Below are 13,208 nucleotides of genomic sequence, written 5' to 3'. Positions count from 1 at the left end.
CCCAGAGATTCCATGAGGGTCAGGCCGATCCCATACTTCATGCCATGGTGTCATCACACCTATAAAGACTCTGGTGAATTTATATCTAGAAAACAATAGGAAAACTGGAGAGATTTCAGGGAAAGGTGAAACTAATGTTAGGGAAATATAATCTTGAGGGTGACTAAGAGCTAAGAATGACCACCCCGGTCATGCAAGAGCTAAAAAGTACAATAATCTAAAAGCTAAAACCAGAAAGGATACAGTAAAATGTTTAAAGGAAGACAAAGAGGTACATTCAGGCAGGATAAAATTAAGAACAGGAGAATTCTTACTCAAGAAGAACTCTATAAAAGTCTCTTTGACAAATGTTTGAAAGGCATAGTAGGATGTAAGTGGAAATGATATGAGTTTCATCATTTGAAAATTGAAACTGCAGCTAAAAAAAAACTGGAACAGACTTTGGAGAGAATAGGGCAGCACTAGCAAGCGCATTACGAGCTGAGAGATTTTTTTGGTTTTAATTTTTCCACATTTTGCAACACAATGTTGTTCCTGGGAAGTTCCACAATTAATCTATACAGGCATATAAGTAACCCTTGTCACTTTAGGGTCTGAGGCGAGTTTTGGGCTGATACAGCTCTGTAGAGTTCATAAGAGAGCAAAGTAGGAAGGTATAAGACAAGATGGCTACAGGCATCTGGCAGAAATGTTCAATTGTGACAGCCCAGTTGTTAGAGAGAGAATAAAAACCAGAGCTGCCTCAAGTCTCTATATAATAAACTCACAGATTCCCAATAAAACTTACTACCCTTCTTGCCTCTTTGGTGTCTTGGAAAAAAGAAAACAATATTTCTGTCCCATATGAAACATTAAAATGGCTCCACAGTTCACAGACAACTTTCTGCTATCTGAGAAAAACTAGACTAGAGGAACAGTAAGTTCCTGAATTTTTAAGTAAAATGTTCCATTATTAATAATAACAGTGCAAATTCTTCTCCCTTTTAAATTATATTAAGAGACATTCCTCAGATCTGAATTATCTGCCATTTAGAAATAGTTTTCGTGCTCATTTTATCACCAGTGAGATAAATTAGATGATCTCTTGAGCTACACTTTTCTCTCTTCAATGTTCTTCAAATCCTGCCTGATGGAATTATCATTTGCTTCTGTCCCAGGGTCCCTTCATTAAATGAATACCATTTTTTTCTGCTGCCTTCCTCCCACCCACTTCCTTGTTAAATTATACCCCCTCACACATATCATACATTATCTCTAAATTCTGCACAACCTTTCAATAATATATTGCATGCCTGAAATAAATCTCATTTCTCATTGCTGGTACTAATAAAAGGTTTACATTTCCATTTTTGTCCCCCCTGAAATATTAGGTGCAAGAGTTTGTAATTGTATGGAGTTTTGTTCTTAATTTGCTTAGAGGAATTTTTAATACTGCTACTGCTAAAGAAATTTATCTTGTTGCATATTCCCAAGTCAGAGTTTGACTTTCAGGCTGACCCGTGCTAATGTATATAGCACATTTTGACTACTATCTACTAGTGGCTCTGGGAAACATTTTTCTATGTACTTGTAATATTGCTTTCGCATAAGGTGTGCTGGCATGCTCAGTGGAGGCCAAACACTGAAAATGGCCACAGAAACTGCACTCGGTAACAAGTAGGGGGGTAGAGCAGCTCCTGCTGTTATGAATCCTAGCATATGTCTTCTGCAGCAGAAGAGAGAGCTATGGACTTGCTTTGGGACCCCAGGTGCCACCATCCTTGCCAAACCAGTCTATTGACTGTCAGAGAAAGCCTGATAGAGACTGAAACGGAAGGAATTTAAATAACTATCCTCAGAAAGAGGAGATTTTGTCAGGAGAAAGCCTAAATGACATTCTTTTCTCCAGTGAATGCTATCATGACCCAGCCTGCTGCTAAAAGCCACAGCAGACCCTGAGCTTGAGCTGCGCAGGGAACCTCAGCATCAGGATTTTGGATCCTGAGCTTTGGGGTTTCCTGGCTCCACGGCAGTGGCTGGCAAGTGCTCTGGAGCCAGAGAACCTGGAAGCTGCAGAAATCACAGCTCCAAGATGCTGTTGCTGGAGGGAGCATAACATGCAGAGTATGTGGAAGTGATTTTTTTTTCTCTCTGATTAAGAAAATTATAATAAAAAAGAATTCCAGCAGGAAATACAAATTTCTTTGAAAATTTACTGCTATGAAACCATTCTAACAGAAAACTCCCAGCCAGTCTACCTACATGCACTTCATGCAGCTCACCGATATTTGCAGTCACTGCCTATGGCCAAGCCTGCTAAAGTCTATAGTGGTAAATCCCATCAGGTTTGACTTCTGGCCTGCAAGTCTCTGATTTGATCAAATTCTTTTTCTTGGTTTAACTTTTGTTTCGAGGGCAAGTCTGATTACATGATTACCTGAGTATCATTATATAACAGTTCTTAAAGCTTATAATCTCTGTATTTCCAAAGTGTTTTATAAAATTAGTGTCTGTCTGCATTTTACTGATGGGGAAGCTATAGCACGGAGATATCAAGTGATTTACCTGAAGGCAAACAGTGAGTGAGTGGCACAGCTAGGAACAGTCCTGTCATCTCCTGTCATCTTACTACGTTTACATTTAAACTGACCCAGCTTGGAGCAGAAATCAGCATTAAATAATTATACCATTACATAACCCACACATTATTCTCAGCAGCAGTGTTTTGTACAAAGGTGATGGAGCCATACGGGACAGATAGTTCAGTGTGCCTGAACGCAAAGCACAGGAGTTAAGGAGGGAACCAGCCATGAACAGCTTAGCAGTCACTGCTGGGTATTGTGATGCCCTTTGCAAAGCCCCGTGAGTAAAGAGCTTTTCTGAATTCAGACTTACAGAATTTGCTGTCTTCACTCATAACAGAGCTTATTTCCTAATCTTGGCCCAGGAGCTCTGCCAGTCCATGTAAATCTCTGATATAATTTATTCCTACACTCATCCCTTCTCTCCCCAGCGTGCATCCACAAGGTGAGGACGCCCCAGGTTCTCACAGGTTTGCTGGCAGAAAAGAACTGACGTGGGAGAGGACTCATATGGCTCTCCTGAAACATCATCCCTCTGCAGCTTAGCATAGCAGCCCAGAGATGGTTAATGCCTAACATATAAGCCCATGGAGACTAACTTTAGCCAAAAGCATAAGGACATTGGCTGTCAAAATGTTTTTGGAATGGCTCTGTTCTCAAGGAAGGAATGAGGTGAGGGATTTCTGGAGGCCGTGGCTCAGAGTGCTCAGGAGAACTGCTTTTTTATTCCTCCTCATAAGCAGTGAGCAGAGCGTTCAAGCAAGCATACGAGTTTAGCGATGGATTTGATGAAATAGCCGGCCAGCAGCGGGAGGCATCAGGCCATCCTGCCATCCTGAGGCAGCGTGGCTCTGCACGCCCCTCTGCGCAGGGCTGCCAGGCCTTGATGTATCAGGTCACACACACTATGAGGCAGGAGCCCTGACGCCACACTTATGCTTTAGGAGTCCCAGCGTTCTTGTCTGGCTCCTCTCTGCCTTCAAGGTTCTCTGCATGCTGGGATCACGGGCACATCATAAGTCTGCTAATAGCAACATTGGATTCATGAGTCCTGCAGCACCTCACAGAGCAAGCTGTGTAAGCTGTAGTGGGAATGTCCTTCTCTCTGTGACACTGCTGACGCTCTCCCTGAGCCTGCAATAATTTCAGCACAGGCTTTGTTCTTACAAGGAGCTCAATTCACAGTGATGATACTTACACTCAGGAAAGATTCTGGCATCTTCTGATGGTGCTCTCAAGATCAAGTCTCAGCTCAAGCTCTCCTGAGTAAATGGTAGCAAACACTGTGGGAACCACCATAAGGACATTAACCTTCTTGCCACCACCTCCCTGAACCTCCCACCTCTCCTACGCTGCAGAGCACTGCTGACTAGGAAGCCACGCGCTGACAAGCAGCCCAGCTGTTCTCCTCCAGACCCTGGCAAGAGCTGGATGTGAATGAGAGCAGGAAAGGCTCGATGGCATTAGCTTTGCTATGTGATCATCATTCTTCCATGCAGCAGGAACAGACTGCTGGCAGCTGAACTGCTTTGGAGGACAGGTGGTCTTGGTCAAGACTCTCTGAACGAAATGCTTTCCGGGAGTGGTGTGTGTTTACTTGTCTGAGGGGGCTGGTGATGTCTACTATACTTGCTTGTTGTCTTCGCTGTCCCTCAGAACTTTTAGTTTTTGGAGCTGGCAGGCTCTGCGTTTTAGGTGAAAAAAGAATGTGGCTGCAACTTTTACAACCAGAAATTAGAAGGGGGTGAACAAGGAAAGCCAAGAGTGCTAAGATTTGGCTTGAAAATTATTTTTTTTAAAGCAAGACTCACAAAGCAGAGAACAAATACATGCAAACACTGCAGCAGACCCCGTACAGGAAAGGGCAAGGAAACCACTGTGATAAAAAGATATTCACAGTGATGGCAGTATTTTCTGGAATAAGGAGACTTTTGGACCTCGAAGAACAAGGATACTCTGAACAGCAACAGCCACACCCCAAGCAGCACTGCTCTGCTTGGTCATGCCTGTCACCACAGACTCAGCAACAAGTGGCTGAGGCTTTAGGCGAGGGTCTCAGAGGTACCTCCGATTTCAGTAGCTAAAAGAGCAAATAGGTGCCTAAATGTCACGTAGGCACTGGCCTTCAGTATCAAATACAAGTCCTGGAGGGGTAACAAGGATTATTCCCCAAAAGTGCTCCCCTGCATTGCAGTAGCTTCCATTCAGGTTGCTAACAAGGGAGGATTTTGGATAAACTATCTCTGCCCTCACTCACTTGTGTTTCAAAAGAGAGGAAACTCCCCACCCTCCTTTGTGCCTCTTGTGATGCCCCAGGACACATTCTCCCAGCTCCATGCCCAGCTCCAACCACAGCTCATGCAGAAATACTGGGACAGACAATTCACCACAAAGATTTTTGGCCTTAATTTATCCCCCATGAAAGAGTCCTGGAAGTTCAAATCTCCTCTCATTGTTGCATTTTTCCAGTCCTCACATTAATCCTGGAAATGTCAAAGGAAATCATAACAAGAGCAGCTGATCAGCCAACCCCAAGTACCAGAGATACTAGATGTCGAGTCCTGCTCTCTGGGCCTCTTCGCTTTTGCAGCAGTTCCACCAGCTAGGAATAATTACACAAAACTATGACGTAATCCCTACTGAAATCCAAATCTTTTCATTCCCTTCCAGCCAACTGGAACTCACCCCTGATGTTTTCCAGCTCCCTGCTTCTGTGAATGAGACCGTATCCATGTGAAAATATGCTTGGATCACCCACTGTGATTTATTCAGCCGGAGGCAATTTGGAAGTTGTTGCTTACAATTAGCCACTTGATCTTTATCAGCATTGTTCTTAGCCCTTAGAAAGCCGTGTCTCTGGATACAACCTTTCCGGTACTTGGACGGCCTATTTAATTACACAACTGGACCTGTTTGTGCATGGGATACTGGAGTGAGTGAAATCCTAACAATCCTCAACATTCACTTTCACTATCAGTGGCAAGAACTAATATTTAGAATAAGTTCCCCAATGTGTCCCTTGGAAAACATCACAATATCACACTGCAGAGGAGACCACTATCTGCTCAGGGGGAAGATTGTAGGGCAACAGAGAAGCTGATATGCTCATTAGTATACCAAATTACAAAGGAAAGTAAATCATCTTGAGGTGTTTCATTTTGGAGATGTCAGCTTTCCAGCTAAACAGGGACAAGCCCAGGCAATGCTGGATGAGAAAGACACTCTAAAGAAATGCATATTGCTTTGAAACAATGCTTGTGAATGTGCATTAACTGTAACAGGAAAACACCATTTAATGATATAGATTCACCCTAGTGTAGCTGAATAGTTTATTCAGCCTTTTGCAAGGATCTGAGCTGGATTTCAGACAGAAAGAAAGATCCGGCATTGCCTGTTTAAGAAAAAGAGATGGAAATTACCAAGTGTGGAGATGAGAGTGTAGGGAAAAAGAAAATTAAGGGAACTAAAAAGCAGGAGAGTACTAAGGAAGTAGCAGGGCAATTTTGTTGGCTGTGAAATGCAGTTCCTGAGCTCTTGAAGAAACCAAAGAGGAGTATGGGAGCCATAAGAAAGAGCAAGTGGGATACTGCCTGTTGGTTTGTGTCATCACTCCTACCGCCTGGGGCCATTCTGCCTTGGCAGTGTTTTGTATCAGCTGCAAACAGCGTGCAAGACAGTGAAATCATGCCCAGGAGCGCAACAAAGGGAAGTGTGTAAGGTAGCTTGCCTCAGAGATGCTTAAGTGTAAAATTCTCAAGGAGGAATGAAGCCTTTGAATGAACTTTTGGGGGAAAAGAACGAAACTGTCAGCACTTAAGCATGCTGGTTATTCCAGCAAACTTTCAAAGTAGTTTTAAGCTTGCCCCAAAGCACTGCAAGAACGTGCAGTCTATATGCTTGCACCCCAGAAGCTACAAACAGTGTATCAATAGTCTTCAGAGAGGACAAGGAGTGGTTAGAAGCAGAGACCCCAAATCTATGATCTACTCCAGGCCCTTCTCTCATTTCTTCTAGCTCCAAAGAAACCAAAAGATACATCTGCTCCCCCTCAGGTAGGAGGCAGAAAACATCTCTGTCAGCAGGTTGCAACTGTATACCAGCCCCGTGTCGTCTGTGACCTTTGCAAAAGGTGGGGGTGAGCCTAAACTGTGCCAGTGATGCAGCCTGGTTTTTTGGCCTGCATGCAGTTATTCTGTGCTGAAGAGCTGATTTATGCCATACATTAGAGCAGACTTAGTCTCCTAAGTGATTCACTGATGAAATGACAGGGAAAAGTATCTTTGTCCCATCCAGCGTGGCAAGAATACCTGGAATGTAGCTTCGTCCAACCTGTCCTCCTGCAACACTGATTCATCCTTCCACACGTCAAGTTGTATCAGGGAGAATCCTGTGGATGGTTTTATCTCTAAGGCATGTTAGCAGACTGAGGGAAAAGCTCAGGATTATTTTGGGGTAGGGCAAATGGGGATTCCTTATGAATCCATTTAATGTGGTTTGGAAATACACTTCTTTTCCTATGGCAGGCCTATCCTTGGATGGATTACATTAACAAAGAGACAATTTCTGATTTATTTAGATGATAGCAATGCCTGGGGCTATGCTCTGAGCAGAATACCATGGGTTTTTACCAGCCATGTTTCACTTTCTGAAAAACTAAAAAAACTGGCTAGTTAGTAGACACTGAGAAAATATCAAAGGGACAAGAGGAGTTGTCAATAAAGCAGATGTCCTGTCTCTTTCAGCCTTGCTGTCAGCTACACTTACTCACTGGAGTTTCAAAACACTATAAAAATATTATGCGATCAAACACTGCTAAATGGTACGAGCAACTTCCTCCCAGAGACTGCATGACTTGCCCGATCCAACAGTCGTATCGACAGAGCTGAAGGAAAGAGCAGTCGTAGGGACCAGTTTTCTGCAGGCTGATTCACAAGCAGCAGTTGTTGAGTGATTGCTTCAGATGTTTGTAGCAATTTCCATCCTCAGCCATCAACCTCATTTTTCTCTTAGGTGTTTCTGTCCTCCTATGGGGCATCTTGGCTGTTTGCGTAACAGGAGCCGAACAGCTTTAGTTTATCGCTCAGTGAATTAAGACAACCCAAAATTGATGTTAGCATCCAGACATAATGTTTGGTGGTTTGGCAGTTGCTGTGTGAACAGTTCCAGCATCCTTCTAACCAAGAGAGAAACCTCCAGGAAATATACTGAAGTGAAAACTGGGAGCAGAAATCTCTACCTCCATCTCAAGCCAAGCCCTTCAAATTCACGCACTAGGCACTGAACAATACAGATCTTGCCTCGTAAACACATGATTCTTCTGGAAAGGCGTATACTGTGGGGCAGTATGGGGCAGCAAGTATAACATCCTAGCAAACGTCTAGCCAGCATCACAATGTTCTTCGGATCAGCTCAGGAGAACAAGAGGGCATTATCCCACCAGAACTGAACTCTGAAGGTGACTTAAAAACCTCTCTGAGGACTGCAGTACTATTATCTTACCTGGCTTTGCAAGAGATGTGGGTCAGTGAAGCTTCCTGTATGACTGCACTGGTCATGTCTTCACAGCAGGATTATCTCACCCTGTCTGCACTAGCTGTCCTTCTGAACAGTCTTGCCCATAAAGAGCAGTTTAACCAAGTAATAGTGCTCACGGCACAGGTAGCGATAGTATGTTGCCTCTCGGAGTCCCAGGAAGGCTCCTGGAGAACAAGTCACCTCTGAGAGCATCCTGCCTGTGTTCACACTAGAGGGCTGCTGTATGACAGTGTTGTGGTTTAACCTGGCAGGCAGCCAAACCCCACACAGCCGCTCGCTTACTCCCCCCACCCCCGGTGGGACAGGGAGAGAATCGGAAGGGTAAGAGTGAGAAAAACCTGTGGGTTGAGATAAAGACAGTTTAATAGAACAGAAAAGGGAAAGGAAAAAAAAATAATAATAATGACAGAATATACAAAATGAGTGATGCACAATGCAATTGCTCACCACCCGCATTGACTGATAACCAAGTAGCGATCGCTACTTCCTGGAACACACCTACCATTCATATACTGAGCATGACGTCACATGGTATGGAATACCCCGTTGGCCAGCTGGGCCAGCTGTCCTGGCTATGCTCCCTCCCAATGCTTGTTTTTTTGCTGTTTTTGTTTGTTTGTTTGTTTGTTTGTTTTTTAAGCTGAATGTCCTTGACTAGCAGGGTACTTAGCAACAACTGAAAACATCAGTGTGTTATCAACATTCTTCTCATACTAAATCCAAAACACAGCACTAGGAAGAAATTTAACTCTACCCCAGCCAAAACCAGGACAGGCAGGCTAAAGGGTAGTGCTGGTTTAAGCTTTAGCCCTAATGGGTCTGCAAAATCTGAGAACTGCCACATTCCAGTTAAAGGTTTTTGCTAGTGTGTGGGTCTCAAGGCAGGTAAACCCTTGGATTGTGATAGTGAAAAAAGGCCACAAGGTTTTACTCCTCAGCAGCTCCAGGTATATATGTGCTTTGGCAGCAGAAGGAATTGGATTCTTATTTCCCACCCTATACACGCAAGCCAATAGGGAGGACAGTAGAAATGTGATGGAGAAAGAGTGGCATTTATCTCATCTCAGCCACCAAAAGAGCCACCTTGACGCAAGTGGGGAAGAACTCTGTCCCTTTAAAAAAGCTGTAATAAGCTATTTTCCACTGGAAAAAATAAGTAGAACCCAACAAACAACCAAAAAAACAAATGGCAGGGCTAGGAGTAGGGAAATTAAGAGTCATATTTCTTTTTGGAACATTTTCCCTAACTGCAATAGGACTGATTTCCAGGCCAGAGCGGCAAGAAAGGGCTCAGGGTCATTTGGTTATACCTGAAGTTCTCCACAGTAATCATGCAGTGTAGGCATGGTCTAACACATGTGGGCTGCAAATGGCACAAGATATACCAGTGATTATAGACAGTGATTATGGCACTCCTTGAAACCTATTACTGAGAATCTTTCTGACAAAATTTAAAAAAACTCCTAGCGTTCCCTTAGAAGACTCTGCACTACATGTCCATGGTTAGGTAAGAAAACTAGGTTTAATGTACAGAACCTTTCCCCAGTGCCTCATCCTAGATTCTGCTGGGATTAAAACTCTGTCTAGCCTATGCCAAGCTTTGACAGCTGGGCTCATTTCTCCCATAGCGGGGGGTAAGGGAATGTTAACGCTTTCTCCCTATCTATCTTAAACATCAGTCAGTCAGTCCCTTAAGGGTGAGGGCATCCCTAAGAACCAGCCCAAGTCACAGTTGTGGGGATTATATCAGCAGTGGGGAAGAGTCTGAAAGCTATATTCAGAGACCTGTTGGAACATAGTAAGGCCAGCCCTAGCAACATCAAAGGCTACAGCAAGGAGTTAGTTTATACAGCTTACTCAGTTGGATTAGACCCTTCATTAGGATGCAGAACAAACCTCTTCTTCTTGGCAGACAGGAGCGAGAAACAGAATAAAAATGGAAATCGGATCTGAGCCCTGAATTCCCCATTCAGCACAAGTTCCTCTTATTTGCGTAGGAACTCTAGTTTGCCTGGCTTTGTTTGAAATAAAGGTAACAGGAAATTTCAGGGCAGGATGAGGTCAAGGTCTCTTGCTTTGGGGCCAACAAGCCCTGGGAGGACTCTTGAGTCAGAACACCCCGTCCTAGGAGGAGGACAAGCAGAGGGGGAGAGCATTTGCCATGGGGTACTAGCAGTACTGTCTCTCTACAGCTGCATCTTCAGCAGGCAAACTCAACACTGAGACTTTAGAAAAGACCTTTCTTAGGTTGAGTTTGACAATCAGTTGTCACACTGTGCAGAGCCATTGACAGTCTGATACTTGAGTGGATGCTTTTTAGCATGCAGAGCACCAGGATGAGGCCACTAGTCAGCTTGTTACTTTTTCCCTAACATGCATCTTTTGCGGAAGTTGCTGCTCTGTTTCAGGGTATTGCACTCTAAGAGAACAAGATGATCTGGTTTGGGGTTTTTTTTTTAATGCCTCTGATTGCAGGATTATTTGCATTAAAATCCACAGAGGTCAGACAGAAAAACCTGAGTTTGACCTCAATCATGTCAGCATGGCTAAGGGTCACTGGGAGGGGTATACAAGTATACTGCAAATTCAGTTTAAGATCAGAAAGAAGCCCAAGTATTTAAAATAGGAATTAATTTTCTCTACTTACTGTATCATCATAACAAAGCATGCTTATGTACAAGAAGGTATTTGTTGCTGGTCTCTAGGACTTGTCTTTATTGTGTTTTAGAAGAAAGAAGGAGAGATATCACTCTATTGGTTAGCATTTGTTTTACAATTTCGTATAGATTTTTTTTAATACAGTCTCTGGAGTGAAATCAGACATATTTAGATAAAATATTTCTTGCCCTGAAACAGGACTGATTGAAATATTAACAGCTGTTAGAAAGACACATGCCTGCATTTCACCTCATGCTATTGAAGCGTTTAAATCACTATATTAGCTCCTCAAATTGTAAACAAAAAGACAATTTCCTGGCTGCCATAGTAGAAGAGAAAAGAGACTGCTAGTTATAAGCAACCTGTGCCTTTAATTATTTTATTAATATTGCAAATTGTAACTGACAGAGCAATTAGGGTTGAATATTACCCCAGGAAAGCAGCTTGACCAACGTTGATCATCCTGTTAAATAGATGGAATTTAGTTTAACAGAGGAAAAAATAGGTTCCTTGTGGTTTATCTCATTAAGGTGATTTCCATAATTCCAATAATGATTCCCACATCTTTAAAACTAAACTTGGTAACAGACAAAAAGACACAGCTGCATTGGGATGGTGAGGGACTTAGAAGATTTCTGATTCTGTCATGAAATGTCCATTGCTGAATTTGTTTAATTTGGTCTTAACTTACTCCTCAATGACATAATCCCACAGTCTCCCTTTCTCTGAAGTATGTCCCTTGGATTTTTTTTAAACCCTCGTATCTCTCTGGGTACCTTCTGTTGCACCACCTCAGATCTTCTACATTAAGGGGCACTTAACATTTAGGGGCTCTAATTTTCTTCTCTCTTATACCTATTTTTTATCAACATAAATCCATTGACTTTAATGGGATTGCACCTGACTTGCTCCAAGAAAACCAGACTGAAAGAATCAGCCTCATAGCGTCCAAAGTCATATTCAATATTCCGAAAGTGACTATTTTATGATTGTTATCTGCAGAAATAAATTTATTTCCCTTGGCTCCACCTCACAAGACAGCACTGTTGCTGCAAGACCTAACAGACAGAAAGATTTTGAGCATAAGATCTCCCCTTAACATTTAAACTGCAATGCTGCTCAGGAAACTACATGACTAATTTTTAAAGAATTACAGCCACAGATTTTTTTTCCAGTTCTTCCTTTTGCTCTTAAAAAACAAATCAAACTTTAATTTTCTGCCTTTTTACCCCCATACACTGAAAAATACTTAGGATATGTTTTGGCAAAACTGAAGGAAGTATCTTAAGAAAAAACTTCTTTGAAGCCAGAGAGAATAGAGATTTGCCATGATGTTTCCCACTCTGAGGCTTGCTATTCACATACAAGAAAAAAAGTCAACCTTTATCTATGTTATGGAAGGTAGCAATATAGGTGCTGGAAAAAATATTTCCTAGCATAAGCAAAAGGCAAGCATACAGCTGCAAACATCATAAAGTAACAGTATTTTATCCACCTAAACTGTTCTTTCACAATCAAACTACAGGATTCCTGTCAAGTTAAAAATCTTACTGTATATATTTTAAAGTGTCTCCTCCCTTTTATTCTGTTACTACCTATACTCTTCATTGTTTACAATAAGACATAAGTCTCATCCTATTGTTTTTCAACGACCTCCTTTGTTGTTTGCTCTGTGTGTTGCATGGGTGAAGTTTCTACACTGGAATTACAAAAGAAAACGAGTAAAAGAATGTGAGCTTCATTTCTTGCCTTGACTGTAGTGTAGAGCCTGCCAAAACTAGGGTTGAGCTTTGCTGGAAATTTAATTAATTTGAAATTTAGGTTGGTTCTGAACCAGACAGGAATCTTTTCTCTTTTTTAACTCTGTCCTAAAGACAGGAACGGAACTAATCTCACTGAGCAGTGGCAAAGAGCTCGGGAGTTTCCAGTCCCGAAATGACCTGCTAAACAACTACTGACAGGAAAGAAGCTATTAGCAGAAGAGCCAGCCACATTAGCCCTGAGGTCAGGAACCCTCAATTTTCGGCAACCCCTTCCCTACAGAAAACATATCAGGAATCTGTGCAGTCTGGCAGAATGTGGCATGCTGTTCAGAACCAAAACTTTTTCAGGCTTACAGAAAATGTAAAACGACCTCTCCTCTGGTCTGCTGGGAGAAAAGTCAGGTTTTACGAGCTACTTCTGGATCTGTAGCAATTGAAAGGTCTTTTATCTCAAAATGATCCATGCAAGGAGGTACCATGTCACTATGATTTAACTCCCCTGATGAAATAAAGGCAATTCCAGGAGAGAAATCCACTCCTGACAATGGCACATGTGGGGAAAAGATCTTGAAGTAGTGAGGTTTGGTGTATATTGGCTGCTCTGACATAGAATTGAAAACTCTGGAAGCAGGCAAGATATTGTGTGCCTTACAGCCAGAGTAATGCCACAGCAGGGCACAGTAAGCCATGC

General features: G+C 42.6%; 1 protein-coding gene across 1 annotated transcript in view; it reads right to left on the bottom strand.

The window, feature by feature from the left end:
* Positions 1-13,208, bottom strand: part of PAMR1 (peptidase domain containing associated with muscle regeneration 1) — a 58,783-nt gene that overhangs the window by 15,503 nt on the left and 30,072 nt on the right. The gene's annotated exons all lie outside the window — the stretch shown is intronic.

This window comes from Calonectris borealis, chromosome 5 (genome assembly GCF_964195595.1).
Source record: "Calonectris borealis chromosome 5, bCalBor7.hap1.2, whole genome shotgun sequence".
Lineage (NCBI taxonomy): Eukaryota > Metazoa > Chordata > Aves > Procellariiformes > Procellariidae > Calonectris > Calonectris borealis.
This window is presented reverse-complemented; position numbering and strand designations above follow the sequence as displayed.